A 12,500-nucleotide genomic window follows, 5' to 3' on the forward strand; every position below is an offset into this window, starting at 1 on the left:
TCGTCGTCGTCGATCGAGCGACCGGGTATATTCAAGACGCCTCTACCGACACCACCACACCAGCGGGCAGTTTAGCGAGCTTGCCAACTCCTCTGCCTCCTCAAGCGCTTCCAGACGCCTACCGACACCACATGCTGCTGGCTGGCTGTCTGTTGTTACATGGAATTTAAAAAAAAAAACAAACAAAAAACCCCAACTCTATTAAGATTTTCGATAGTTGGAAAATAATAATAAATTAAGATTTTCGATAGATTGAAAATAATGATAAATTGATTTTAGCAGGGCTGCTGAGTTAGCTTATAGGAGCGAGCTAAAGTAAGAAAGAACACGCCGAAACACACCGACCGGCACCCCCGACGACGACCACGGGTAAACGGCGGGACTAACTGTGACTCTCTTAAGGTGTGAGGAGGCTTTGCCTCTTAAGCAAGTTTGACTGACGCCTACCGACACCGGTCAGGTCGGCGAGGCTCCCGGCGGCCCCGGGCGGGACCACAGGTTGCGGAAGGCGTCCAAGTGAGCGGCGGCGACGCCAGGAGGCCCCCGGGGTCGACTCCGCGGCCCCGGGTCGGTGTGCGGGGCCTCCAGAGCTCGATAAAGTAGTGTGTCGCTAGCGGTCGAGAAGGCACTTTTCGACGCCTACTGCCACCCCCACATGGCGGTAGGCGCAAAACTGGAAAATCGCCGACCAGAAATGTCGCTTCGTATAATCGACGTTTTTTTGACCACCATTTTCAGGTGTCGGAGGTGGGTCTGGACGAATACCAACACCATTTCTGGGGTTTCACAACCGCCCGGCTTCTCCGACATATGTTGGAAAGGAGTAGCGATCGAGCGAAGGGGGCTGTCGGTAGGCGGCCGCGGGTTGCATGTGTGCCCGGGACAGCACCCCCATCCAACTAAGGGGTGTCCCCCGGGGGCCAGGGGGACCTCGTCCAGGTCGGCCGGGCGCTTCCAGACGCCTACCGACACCGGTCAGGTCGGCGAGGCTCCCGGCGGCCCCGGAGCGGGACCACAGGTTGCGGAAGGCGTCCAAGTGAGCGGCGGCGACGCCAGGAGGCCCCCGGGGTCGACTCCGCGGCCCCCGGGTCGGTGTGCGGGGCCTCCAGAGCTCGATAAAGTAGTGGTGTCGCTAGCGGTCGAGAAGGCACTTTTCGACGCCTACTGCCACCCCCACATGGCGGTAGGCGCAAAACTGGAAAATCGCCGACCAGAAATGTCGCTTCGTATAATCGACGTTTTTTTTGACCACCATTTTCAGGTGTCGGAGGTGGGTCTGGACGAATACCAACACCATTTCTGGGGTTTCACAACCGCCCGGCTTCTCCGACATATGTTGGAAAGGAGTAGCGATCGAGCGAAGGGGGCTGTCGGTAGGCGGCCGCGGGTTGCATGTGTGCCCGGGACAGCACCCCCATCCAACTAAGGGGTGTCCCCCGGGGGCCAGGGGGACCTCGTCCAGGTCGGCCGGGCGCTTCCAGACGCCTACCGACACCGGTCAGGTCGGCGAGGCTCCCGGCGGCCCCGAGCGGGACCACAGGTTGCGGAAGGGCGTCCAAGTGAGCGGCGGCGACGCCAGGAGGCCCCCGGGGTCGACTCCGCGGCCCCCGGGTCGGTGTGCGGGCCTCCAGAGCTCGATAAAGTAGTGGTGTCGCTAGCGGTCGAGAAGGCACTTTTCGACGCCTACTGCCACCCCCACATGGCGGTAGGCGCAAAACTGGAAAATCGCCGACCAGAAATGTCGCTTCGTATAATCGACGTTTTTTTTGACCACCATTTTCAGGTGTCGGAGGTGGGTCTGGACGAATACCAACACCATTTCTGGGGTTTCACAACCGCCCGGCTTCTCCGACATATGTTGGAAAGGAGTAGCGATCGAGCGAAGGGGGCTGTCGGTAGGCGGCCGCGGGTTGCATGTGTGCCCGGGACAGCACCCCCATCCAACTAAGGGGTGTCCCCCGGGGGCCAGGGGGACCTCGTCCAGGTCGGCCGGGCGCTTCCAGACGCCTACCGACACCGGTCAGGTCGGCGAGGCTCCCGGCGGCCCCGAGCGGGACCACAGGTTGCGGAAGGCGTCCAAGTGAGCGGCGGCGACGCCAGGAGGCCCCCGGGGTCGACTCCGCGGCCCCCGGGTCGGTGTGCGGGCCTCCAGAGCTCGATAAAGTAGTGGTGTCGCTAGCGGTCGAGAAGGCACTTTTCGACGCCTACTGCCACCCCACATGGCGGTAGGCGCAAAACTGGAAAATCGCCGACCAGAAATGTCGCTTCGTATAATCGACGTTTTTTTTGACCACCATTTTCAGGTGTCGGAGGTGGGTCTGGACGAATACCAACACCATTTCTGTCTGGGGTTTCACAACCGCCCGGCTTCTCCGACATATGTTGGAAAGGAGTAGCGATCGAGCGAAGGGGGCTGTCGGTAGGCGGCCGCGGGTTGCATGTGTGCCCGGGACAGCACCCCCATCCAACTAAGGGGTGTCCCCCGGGGGCCAGGGGGACCTCGTCCAGGTCGGCCGGGCGCTTCCAGACGCCTACCGACACCGGTCAGGTCGGCGAGGCTCCCGGCGGCCCCGAGCGGGACCACAGGTTGCGGAAGGCGTCCAAGTGAGCGGCGGCGACGCCAGGAGGCCCCCGGGGTCGACTCCGCGGCCCCCGGGTCGGTGTGCGGGCCTCCAGAGCTCGATAAAGTAGTGGTGTCGCTAGCGGTCGAGAAGGCACTTTTCGACGCCTACTGCCACCCCCACATGGCGGTAGGTGTAAAATCGGAATAGACCGGACCAGGAATGTCGAGGGGGAAAAAAATGACAAAGTCCTGGTGTGCCTAGGCGTCGAGAAGGCACTTTGCGACGCCTACCGACATCCCCATGTGGCAGTAGGCGTAAAACTGGAAAATCGCCGACCAGAAATGTCGCTTCGTATAATCGACGTTTTTTTTGACCACCATTTTCAGGTGTCGGAGGTGGGTCTGGACGAATACCAACACCATTTCTGGGGTTTTCCAGTTTGAAAGTTTTATAAAACTTGTTCGGTAGGAAGCACACTTTGGTGTGTCGGTTCGTCGGAGCAGCGACTCTTTGCCTCGTGGTGGTCCGGAACGTCTCTACGGGCTTGTCGCAAAGGCGTCAGAAAGTGGCATCTCCGCCGCCTAGGGCTGTCACCGTTATCGCTGTCGCCGCGCTCCAACTTGTTTTGATCCGCCGCCTTCGTTCCTGCCAACCGTGCGCCCGCTCATCGTCGTTAGGTTATAATACGTGGTACGTGTGTGTGCTTCTCCGTGGACCTAGGGCTGCTCGACGTGTCGAACGATATGTTGGAACAACTAACGGCTCCTTTTCCTGGTTCCATAGTCGTCGTGGTACCCGCGTCGTCAGCCATATCTATGTCCACCATGTTTAGCCGATACGTTTGCTGCAGCTTCTGCTTCCGCCTCAGCGTTCGCCGCTCTCAGCCGCCGCTGTTGTTGCTGCCGTTCTGCCATTCAACCACTACCTGCGAATCTTTCGATGATCGGCCGAACGACCCATCGCTGTGCGACCGATAAATCCTCCGGATTAGGGAGAAACGCCGCCGCTCTCTGCCGCCGTCGAACGGAAAAACGTACATTGTAACGAACGAACGAACGAACGAACGAATTAACGAACGAGCGAACAAACAAACAAAAATAGCCGCGGGGGATGCACTATGTAGATCCTGATCCCCTTGTAACCATACGTACGTTGTTCGATGCTCTCCCGTCCTGGAAGTCGCCGCAGCAAACAGGAGGATGAGCAGCAGCAGGCGCCGCCGCCGTAACCGCCGCCTGCCTGCCGCCTCCTACTCCTGTCAGCGTCCGATCTCACAGCCGTGTGAACGTTCGCTGACACCCGATTTCTTTCCGTCTGGCAAAACCTTGGACGTCCCGCTCGCGGTACACGTGCTGCAGCGACTTCTCGTCCGACAACGCATAAGCGTCGACGTCTGCCGCCGCATCTTCTGATACGTGGACGGTGATAGCGCTAGTCCCTTCTTGCGCCACCTCCACCTTTGTTAGCGCCAAAGAAGATCGATCGAGCAGTCGTGGTCGCAGTCGATTAACCCGTTTTCACCGTCCGCAGTTCCCAAGCCGCCGATCAAGTCGTTGCTCTTCTTGTTCGTTCTTCCCATACCGTCGATTTGCACGGCTGCCGGATGAGCCATCCTCTGTCCGGCGAAGCGCTCACGTCAGTGATCGATACTTGCACCGACAGTCCTCCCGCTCGCGACTCGGTGCTCGAATCGGACTCGTTCGTTTTTATCTCGATGCGATTGTGAAAAGGGGGACCGGTCGTCAATGTCGTGTGTGTCGACGATGTTGTTCGCCCGGTCCGCCGCGTTGTTGTCGTTTTTTTTTTTTTTTTTTTCCCCTAACGTTCGCCGTCGCACGGACGAAAGGGTGAGAAAAAAAAAAAAGCTCGAAAAAGCCGCCCAAAAAAATCGGACCGAGGAGCCGCTTGCGAGAACGCGCCATGTGCACGTTGTCTCTCCTCGGTTTTCCGAGCACGAACACGACGCCGGTCGGTCGGTCGGTCGACGAAGGCGACGACGAAGGTGACGGGAAAATTTACGCCGCCGCTGCCCTGGTCCAGCTCCTCCCCGATGACGGCTGTGATGTTGACGTTGACGTTGGCGACGACGACGACGACGACGGAGACGACGACGACGACGAGACGGCATCGATGGCGACCACGATGACGACGACCTCGACGAGTTCAGTCTGCACCTTGACCTCCGATGTCCGTGTGCACTGCCGTCGTGCTGTTTGTCGTTTGTCGTATGTATCGCTGTCAAGGGTGCCGTTGTCGTTGTTGTTGTCGACGTTGTTGCTTGCTCTCTCGTCTCGGTCGGTTGGTACGTTGATGACGACGACGACGACGACGAAGACGACGACGACGACGACGAGACGGCATCGATGGCGACCACGATGACGACGACCTCGACGATTCCAGTCTGCACCTTGACCTCCGATGTCCGTGTGCACTGCCGTCGTGCTGTTTGTCGTTTGTCGTATGTATCGCTGTTGTCAAGGGTGCCGTTGTCGATGTTGTTGTTGTCGACGCTGTCGTCTGTTCTCTCTTCTCGGCCGGCTGTGACGTGGACGTTGACGACGACGACGACGAGACGGAATCGATGGCGACCACGATGACGACGACCTCGGCGAGTTCAGTCTGCACCTTGACCCTCGATGTCCCGTGTGCACTGCCGTCGTGCTGCTTGTCGTTTGTCGTATGTATCGCTGTCAAGGGTGCCGTTGTCGTTGTTGTTGTCGACGTTGGTCGCTTTCGTTCTTTGAGTCTCGGTCTCGGTCCAAGTCAGGGGAGAAACAAAAAAGAGGCCATCAGCGCGGGCAGCGCGCTTCTACTGACGGCGAACCCCCTCGAAAAATAAATAAACACGTGCCCGTCGTTGTAGTTGTCTGTCTTATGTCGGTCGGTCGGTCGGTCGGTCTGTCGTTCTGTCGAAACAAAGTCCCAAATTCCAACGATACCTGGTTGATCCTGCCAGTAGTCATATGCTTGTCTCAAAGCTTAAGCCATGCAAGTGTAAGTTCACGCCACGCATTAGAACGGGCGAAACCGCGAATGGCTCAGGAACCGGACCTAATCCTCGGGACCGTATTCCTCCTCGGAGGCGATGGATAACTGTGGCAATTCTAGAGCTAATACATGTGACACAGGCCGCGATCGGTCGGCGCGCCGTCGTCGCCACGCCTCGCGCGCTGGCACCCGCGTCGGCCGTTCCGGGTCGCGGCGCTACATATTAGACTGAGACCGATGCGCGTCATTCCGTCCTCCCGTCGTCGGCGTTCCCGCTCGCGGGTCCGTTCGGTGGCGGGGCTCATAGGGCGGCGCGCTCCGCTTTGGTGACTCTGGATAACTCACTGGTCGATCGCACGAGCTTTCACGCCCGGCGACGGGTCTCTCGAGGGTCCGCCCTATCAACTGTCGACGGTCGGTTAAGTGCCTACCGTGGTTACTACGGGTAACGGGGAATCGGGGTTCGATTCCGGAGAGGGAGCATGCGAAACGGCTACCACATCCAAGGAAGGCAGCAGGCGCGCAAATTACCCACTCCCGGCACGGGGAGGTAGTGACGAAAAATAACGACGCGGGACTCTGTCGAGGCCCCGCGATCGGAATGAGTACACTTCAAATCCGTTAACGAGGACCAACCGGAGGGCAAGTCTGGTGCCAGCAGCCGCGGTAATTCCAGCTCCGGTAGCGTATATTAAAGTTGTTGCGGTTAAAAAGCTCGTAGTCCGAACTCGGGTTCGTGGTCGCGCAAGCGGCCCCGGGGCGGCGGCGCCATCGTCCGTCGTTGACTTTGGTCGTCCGTTCGCATTCCCGGCCCTTTCCGCCGGTGTCAACCGCTAGCATACCCGCCACGCGGTCCTGCCGGCGAGGTGGACGAGGAGGTCGTGATCGGGATCCGGGAAAAAAAAACAAGTGGTCGTCGGTTCGGTTCCGGGAGTAGTCTAACGGGGGGGTGCTACGTGTGTGTGTTTGGGTGCGTTTCATTCGCATCCCCGCACTCTGACCCCCGCGCTTCTCTCCCTCTCCCTTTCCGCGCGTTCCTCTTTTTTTTGAACCCCCCGGTCCGCTCCGAGTCCCTGCTTCGTGTCTTGTCTGCGCGCGTGTTGCGGTCGGCGGTTTCTCCTCCAAGGGTGCTCTTAACCGAGTGTCCGCGGCGGCCGGTACGTTCACTTTGAAAAAATTAGAGTGCTCAGAGCGGGCTGTTCAAGCTTGCATACGATAAGCATGGAATGATGGAAGAGGGCCTCGTCTACGTCTGTCGGTCTCCGTCTACGGCGAGGCAATGATCGAAGGGAGCGGTCGGGGCCACTCGTATTGCGACGTTAGAGGTGAAATTCTTGGATCGTCGCAAGACGAACTGCAGCGATGGCGTGTGGCAAGCACGTTTTCCTCGATCAAGAGCGAAAGTCGGAGGTTCGAAGACGATCAGATACCGTCGTAGTTCCGACCGTAAACGATGCCGACCGGCGATCCGCCGGCGTTCGCTTCCATGACCCGGCGGGTAGCCTGCGGGAAACCAGAGTTCGGTTCCGGGGGGGAGTATGGTTGCAAAGCTGAAACTTAAAGGAATTGACGGAAGGGCACCACCAGGAGTGGAGCCTGCGGCTTAATTTGACTCAACACGGGAAAACTCACCCGGTCCGGACACCGGTAGGATTGACAGATCGATAGCTCTTTCTCGATTCGGTGGGTGGTGGTGCATGGCCGTTCTTAGTTGGTGGAGCGATCCGTCTGGTTGATTCCGATAACGAACGAGACTCCGGCCTGCTAACTAGTGCGCCGATGTCAGTGATTTTTACGGCGGGCTCGGCGTCCTCCGTGGCGCTCGGGTCCGGGTCGGTTTTCTCACGCACTTCTTAGAGGGACGGGTGGCAGAAAGCCACACGAGGCGGAGCGATAACAGGTCTGTGATGCCCTTAGATGTCCGGGGCCGCACGCGCGCTACACTGGAGGTATCAGCGGGGACTTCGCCCCGGCCCGAGAGGGTTGGGAAACCTCTGAACCACCTCCCGTGATAGGGATCGGGGCCTGTAACCAACCCCGTGAACGAGGAATTCCCGGTAGGCGCGGGTCAACAGCCCGCGTCGATCACGTCCCTGCCCTTTGTACACACCGCCCGTCGCTACTACCGATCGAACGGTCCGGTGAGGTCCTCGGATCTGGCCGACGACGCCGCCGGGCAGTGCGCGACGTGTCCGTCACGACACTCGTGCATCTACGCCTCGGCGTTCGATGCCTGGAGAAGACGACCGAACCCGATCGTTTAGAGGAAGTAAAAGTCGTAACAAGGTTTCCGTAGGTGAACCTGCGGAAGGATCATTACCGTTTTCCCGTTCGAGACTGGTTTGTTGTTTTCCGGCCTACCTCCTCTGTCTGTCGGCGTCAACGCCTCGAATGCGCGCAAACAAACCTATAAAGGCGGAGCGAGAGATAGATTTGTGGTGACGCGGAGGTTTTTAAAGCCCCAGCTCTTCTTGCTTGCTTCCGCGTCTTACCACCTGTTTGTTTTTTCGCCCACCGCAAGTGATGGCCGCTTCTTCTTTGCCTTGTCGCCGCTTTATCGTTTTTTGTTTTTTTGCAGCCGCTGTGCCACCGCCGCTAGCTAAAAACAAACTACTCGCGACATTGCAATGCCGTCACGCCTCCTCGCACAGACCTCCTCGCACACTACTAAATCTATATAAACAAAAACTAATATAAAAAACCCAAGTGCTGAACCCTGGACGGGGGATCACTCGGCTCGTCCGTCGATGAAGAGCGCGGCCAGCCGCGAGAACTGATGCGAATTGCAGGACTCAGTGAACATCGACACCTCGAACGCACATTGCGGCCCCGAGATCCCTTGTCTCGGGGCCACGTCCGGTCGAGAGGCGGAACGTTACATGTCTTTCTCCGTTAACGAAACGACATCTTGCCGTCCCCGTGCCCGCCCGGTCCTCGGCACGGTGGTAACCGGGACGTCGCAGGAGCGAGTGACGAGGGGGAAGAAAAATAAAAAAAGAATTGACTCCTTTCAATGTCTTTTTTTTTTTTAAAACCCTCTCCGGCCTCCTCCTTCGTCTCCCGCTGGCAGACCGCGGAGTCTTTTCCCTTTTCGACCGCGTGAAGAAACACTGTGGAGGAGGAGCAGGAGGAGTCTGTCCGAAAGCAGCCGAAGGGAGAACAAAACAAAAAAAAAAGCACCGACCTAACCGACTGCCGACGTAAGCGCCGCCTGCTCGTCTCGCTCTCTGCCTCATGAAGGTGTCTCTCAGCGACGCCTCGAGCAGCGCGACGAGCACGGCCGTCGCACCGTAAAAAGGTGGCCGCGTCGTAGGCAACGTCGGATGGGGAGGACCCAGGCTTTTTTTTAATTGTTGGCTTCTTCATTTTCGGTCGGACGGGCGCTATATATCGGCCAGCCGTCGTCACACGGAGGGTACCGATCGAGATTCCTCTCCTCCAAACACCACATCCTCTACTAAAACCCGCCGCCCTCGGCTCGGACGAGACGACCCGCTGAACTTTAAGCATATCGCTAAGCGGAGGAAAAGAAACCAACCGGGATTCCCTTAGTAACGGCGAGTGAACCGGGAGAAGCCCAACGCCGAATCCCGTCGCAAGTAAAAGGCTTCGGGACGTGTGGCGCATGGGTCGAAGGCAGCCGTTCGTTTTCGTCTCGCATAGTTCGGAGTTCCCTCGATCGGGGCCGCCCGCGGCGGGTGCCAGGCCCATTCGGTGCGGACGGCGAGCGACGGCCTTCGATCCGAGAGTCGGGTTGCTTGGGAACGCAGCCCAAAATCGGGTGGTAAGCTCCATCCAAGGCTAATACCGGGACGAGTCCGATAGTCGACAAGTACCGTGAGGGAAAGTTGAAAAGAACTTTGGAGAGAGAGTTCAAGAGAACGTGAAACCGCCCAGGGGTAAACGGGTGGGACCGCTCACCGCGATCGCGGGGGGACTCAGTCCGGTGCTGCCTAGGCTCGAGCCCAAACTCGATGTGTGTTCTTGAAAGAGAGGCCGTCGCGGCACAGGTCGTCGTTCGTCGTGTCCGCGGGGGACTCGTTCCCCGCGGTTCCAGCTTTTGTGCCCGCTCGCCGACGAAGGAGACGGGCCGCGTGGATAGCGGGAAGGGAAACGTGGTGACGACCGCGGCGTCGGTAGGTGGCTGCGTCGGTTGGCTGCGACGGAGGGGACTCGTCCTCTCGATCGCTGCTGCCGCCGGGCCCTAACCCGCCGCATCCGTCGCCGCCGCTTCTTCTTTCCTCCTGCTCCCTCCGCGCGCGACTCCGCTGCACCCGTCCCCTTCATCATCTGCTCGGCGTAATCATGGCGCGGGCGCTTCGGCGCGACCTCCGCGCGGCCGGCACCGGACGCACTTCCCCTCCGGTCCGTCGTCGCGACCCGTTCCCGGCGTGCAGGTCGAACACGCGGGTTTTTTTCCGTAGGCGGCAGGCGTTTCATCACCCTGGAAAACCCCCGTCTTCCCACCTTGTGAAGTCGGGGGCCACCGGCCGTCGGGCCCGCGAACGTAACTGCCCCTTTCTGCCGGGAACGGAGGAAATCTGACACGATCCGTTACACGTGGCGAGCCGGTCCGTTTTGATCCCGCCGGAAGTCGCGTGCGGGCGACGCACTCTGTGTGTCGCTCCTTAGGCGCCCCACCGTCTCGGGCGCGTGCGCGATGAGAGGCGGGATAGGACTGGCGCGGCCTCGCCGTCACGCACCTCGCCGACGTTTCGGGTTCTTGTCGGGGGCAACCCCGCCCGCGCCCGTTTCCGTTTCCGGAGAGGTCGCTCGGCGACGCTTTTTTACTCGAGCCGCCCGCCACCCCGGGTCAGCGACGTGCATCGGCAACCCACCCGACCCGTCTTGAAACACGGACCGAGGAGTCCTGGCCGTTCGCGAGTCGTAGGGGCCACCTCTGACTAACCCCGAAGGCGAAGCGAAAGCGAGAGAGCGTGTAGGAGGGCGTCGATCGGGAGAGGTGTCGTGGCAAAGTCGTCCGGGGGTCGTCGGGGTGGTGTCGTCGGTCTCGTGCCGTCGTCTTCTCCTCGCCTCACCCGCCTCCGAGCCGTGCCCGATCCCGCCGGCGCGGCGTTTTCGGCCTTCCGCCGTCGCTGCTGCGGTGCCCGCAACTTTTCCTTTTTTCTCTCTTCCCGAGAGAGATAGGAGAGGGAAGGCTCGTGGCTGACGTGCGGTTGTTTTTCCCTCCTCCCCGAGAGGGGACCGGCGCATCATCCAAAAAGGGGAATTGCCGGGCGCCAGCTTCCATATCCTCCTTCCGCCCATCGGTGAGATCCCGCGGCTTGAACTAGTCCTATTTTGTCGTCGAGTTTAGGCGCTGCGCGCGGGCGCATCACCCCCGGGTCGGTTTCCCTTTTTTCCGAGTACGACTCGGCCGACTCTGGCGTAGCGAGCGACCAGGGACCCGAAAGATGGCGATCCACGCCCGGTCGGGATGAAGCCAGAGGAAACTCTGGTGGAAGTCCGAAGCGCCTCTGACGTGCAAATCGATCGTCGGAACCGGGTGTAGGGGGCGAAAGACCAATCGAGCCGTCTAGTAGCTGGTTCCCTCCGAAGTTTCCCTCAGGATAGCTGGCGCTCGATCGTCGCAATTCCATCCGGTAAAGCGAACGATTGGAGGCCCCGGGGCCGTTCACGGCCTCGACCTACTCTCGAACCTCGGAACGGGTGGAACGGGCCGACTCTCCCGAACGACGGAGCCGACCCATCCGGCCGCCGCCGCCAGCACGCTTCGCTGGGCGGTTGGTCACCTCGAATGCGAGTGCCAAGTGGGCCACTTTTGGTAAGCAGAACTGGCGCTGTGGGATGAACCAAACGTCCGGCTAAGGTGCCTAACGCGACGCCCATGAGATCCCCGAAAGGGTGTCGGTCGATATAGACAGCAGGACGGTGGCCACGGAAGTCGGAATCCGCTAAGGAGTGTGTAACAACTCACCTGCCGAATCGACCGGCCCCGAAAATGGATGGCGCTGGAGCGACGGACCGATGCCGGACCGTCGCGGCGAGGAGCGATGAACTTTCGCGCCGAAACGATGCCGCGACGAGTAGGAGGGCGCCGCGGCGAGCACGGAAGCCTAGGGCGCGAGCCCGGGTGGAGCCGACCGCGGGTGCAGATCTCGGTGGTAGTAGCAAATATTCGAACGAGACCTTCGAAGACCGAAGTGGAGAAGGGTTCCGTGCCAACGGCGGTCGAGCACGGGTCAGTCGGTCCTAAGACGCGGGCGAAAGTCTTCCCGAAAGGCGCCGGATCCGTTATGAAAGTGAAAGCGATCGAATCGAATCGAATCAAAAGCCCAAACAAAAACAAAGCGGCCGGCCTCCCGTCGAAAGGGAATCGGGTTAATATTCCCGAACCCGGACTCGGAGAGGGCCCGGGGGTGGCGACGCTGTCGGCAGCGATGTCGGCGGCGCCCGTCGCTTCCCGGGCGAAACCGCGGTGACGCAAGCGAGCCCGGAGACGTCGCCGGGAGCCCCGGGAAGAGTTCTCTCTTCTTCGTAAAGGACCATGTCCGTGGAATCGGCTCGTCCGGAGATACGGAAAAGGTACCTGTAGAGCGCCGCGGCTCGGGCGGCGTCCGGTGCGCTTTCGGCGGCCCTGGAAAATCCGGGTCCGGTTTTCGCAGCTCTCGAGTCGGTCCGTACCCACCATCCGCAGCAGGTCTCCAAGGTGTACAGCCTCTCGTCGATGGCATCAATGTAGGTAAGGGAAGTCGGCAAAATGGATCCGTACCTTCGGAAGAAGGATTGGCTCCGAGGACCGGGTCGGTCGGGCCGTGCCCGCGCGAAGCGAGGAACCGGTACGGGGCTGTAGCGTTCGCTCCGTTCGCGCTTTGCGGCGAAGGCATAGGGGCCGCGGCGGTCCGTTGTGCGGCGGCGTGTTCCGGTCGAGCGGTCGCGGTCAAGCGAGCGTGTGTTGCGGGTCGGAGAGCGATACGGGTGGGAGTC

General features: G+C 60.2%; 1 non-coding gene and 2 pseudogenes across 1 annotated transcript; all 3 read left to right on the forward strand.

The window, feature by feature from the left end:
• Nucleotides 1-5,500: 5,500 nt before the first annotated feature.
• On the forward strand, nt 5,501-7,871 carry LOC145273822 (small subunit ribosomal RNA; annotated as a pseudogene).
• Nucleotides 7,872-8,264: 393 nt separating this feature from the next.
• On the forward strand, nt 8,265-8,422 carry LOC145273826 (5.8S ribosomal RNA). Its single transcript, XR_013866533.1, has one exon. It is a non-coding gene; the product is annotated as a 5.8S ribosomal RNA (ribosomal RNA).
• Nucleotides 8,423-9,043: 621 nt separating this feature from the next.
• On the forward strand, nt 9,044-12,239 carry LOC145273827 (large subunit ribosomal RNA; annotated as a pseudogene).
• The last annotated feature ends 261 nt before the right edge of the window (nt 12,240-12,500 follow it).

This window comes from Euprymna scolopes, unplaced genomic scaffold (assembly GCF_053919585.1).
Source record: "Euprymna scolopes isolate OS-2025 unplaced genomic scaffold, ASM5391958v1 sca204, whole genome shotgun sequence".
In the NCBI taxonomy this organism is placed as follows: Eukaryota; Metazoa; Mollusca; class Cephalopoda; order Sepiida; family Sepiolidae; genus Euprymna; species Euprymna scolopes.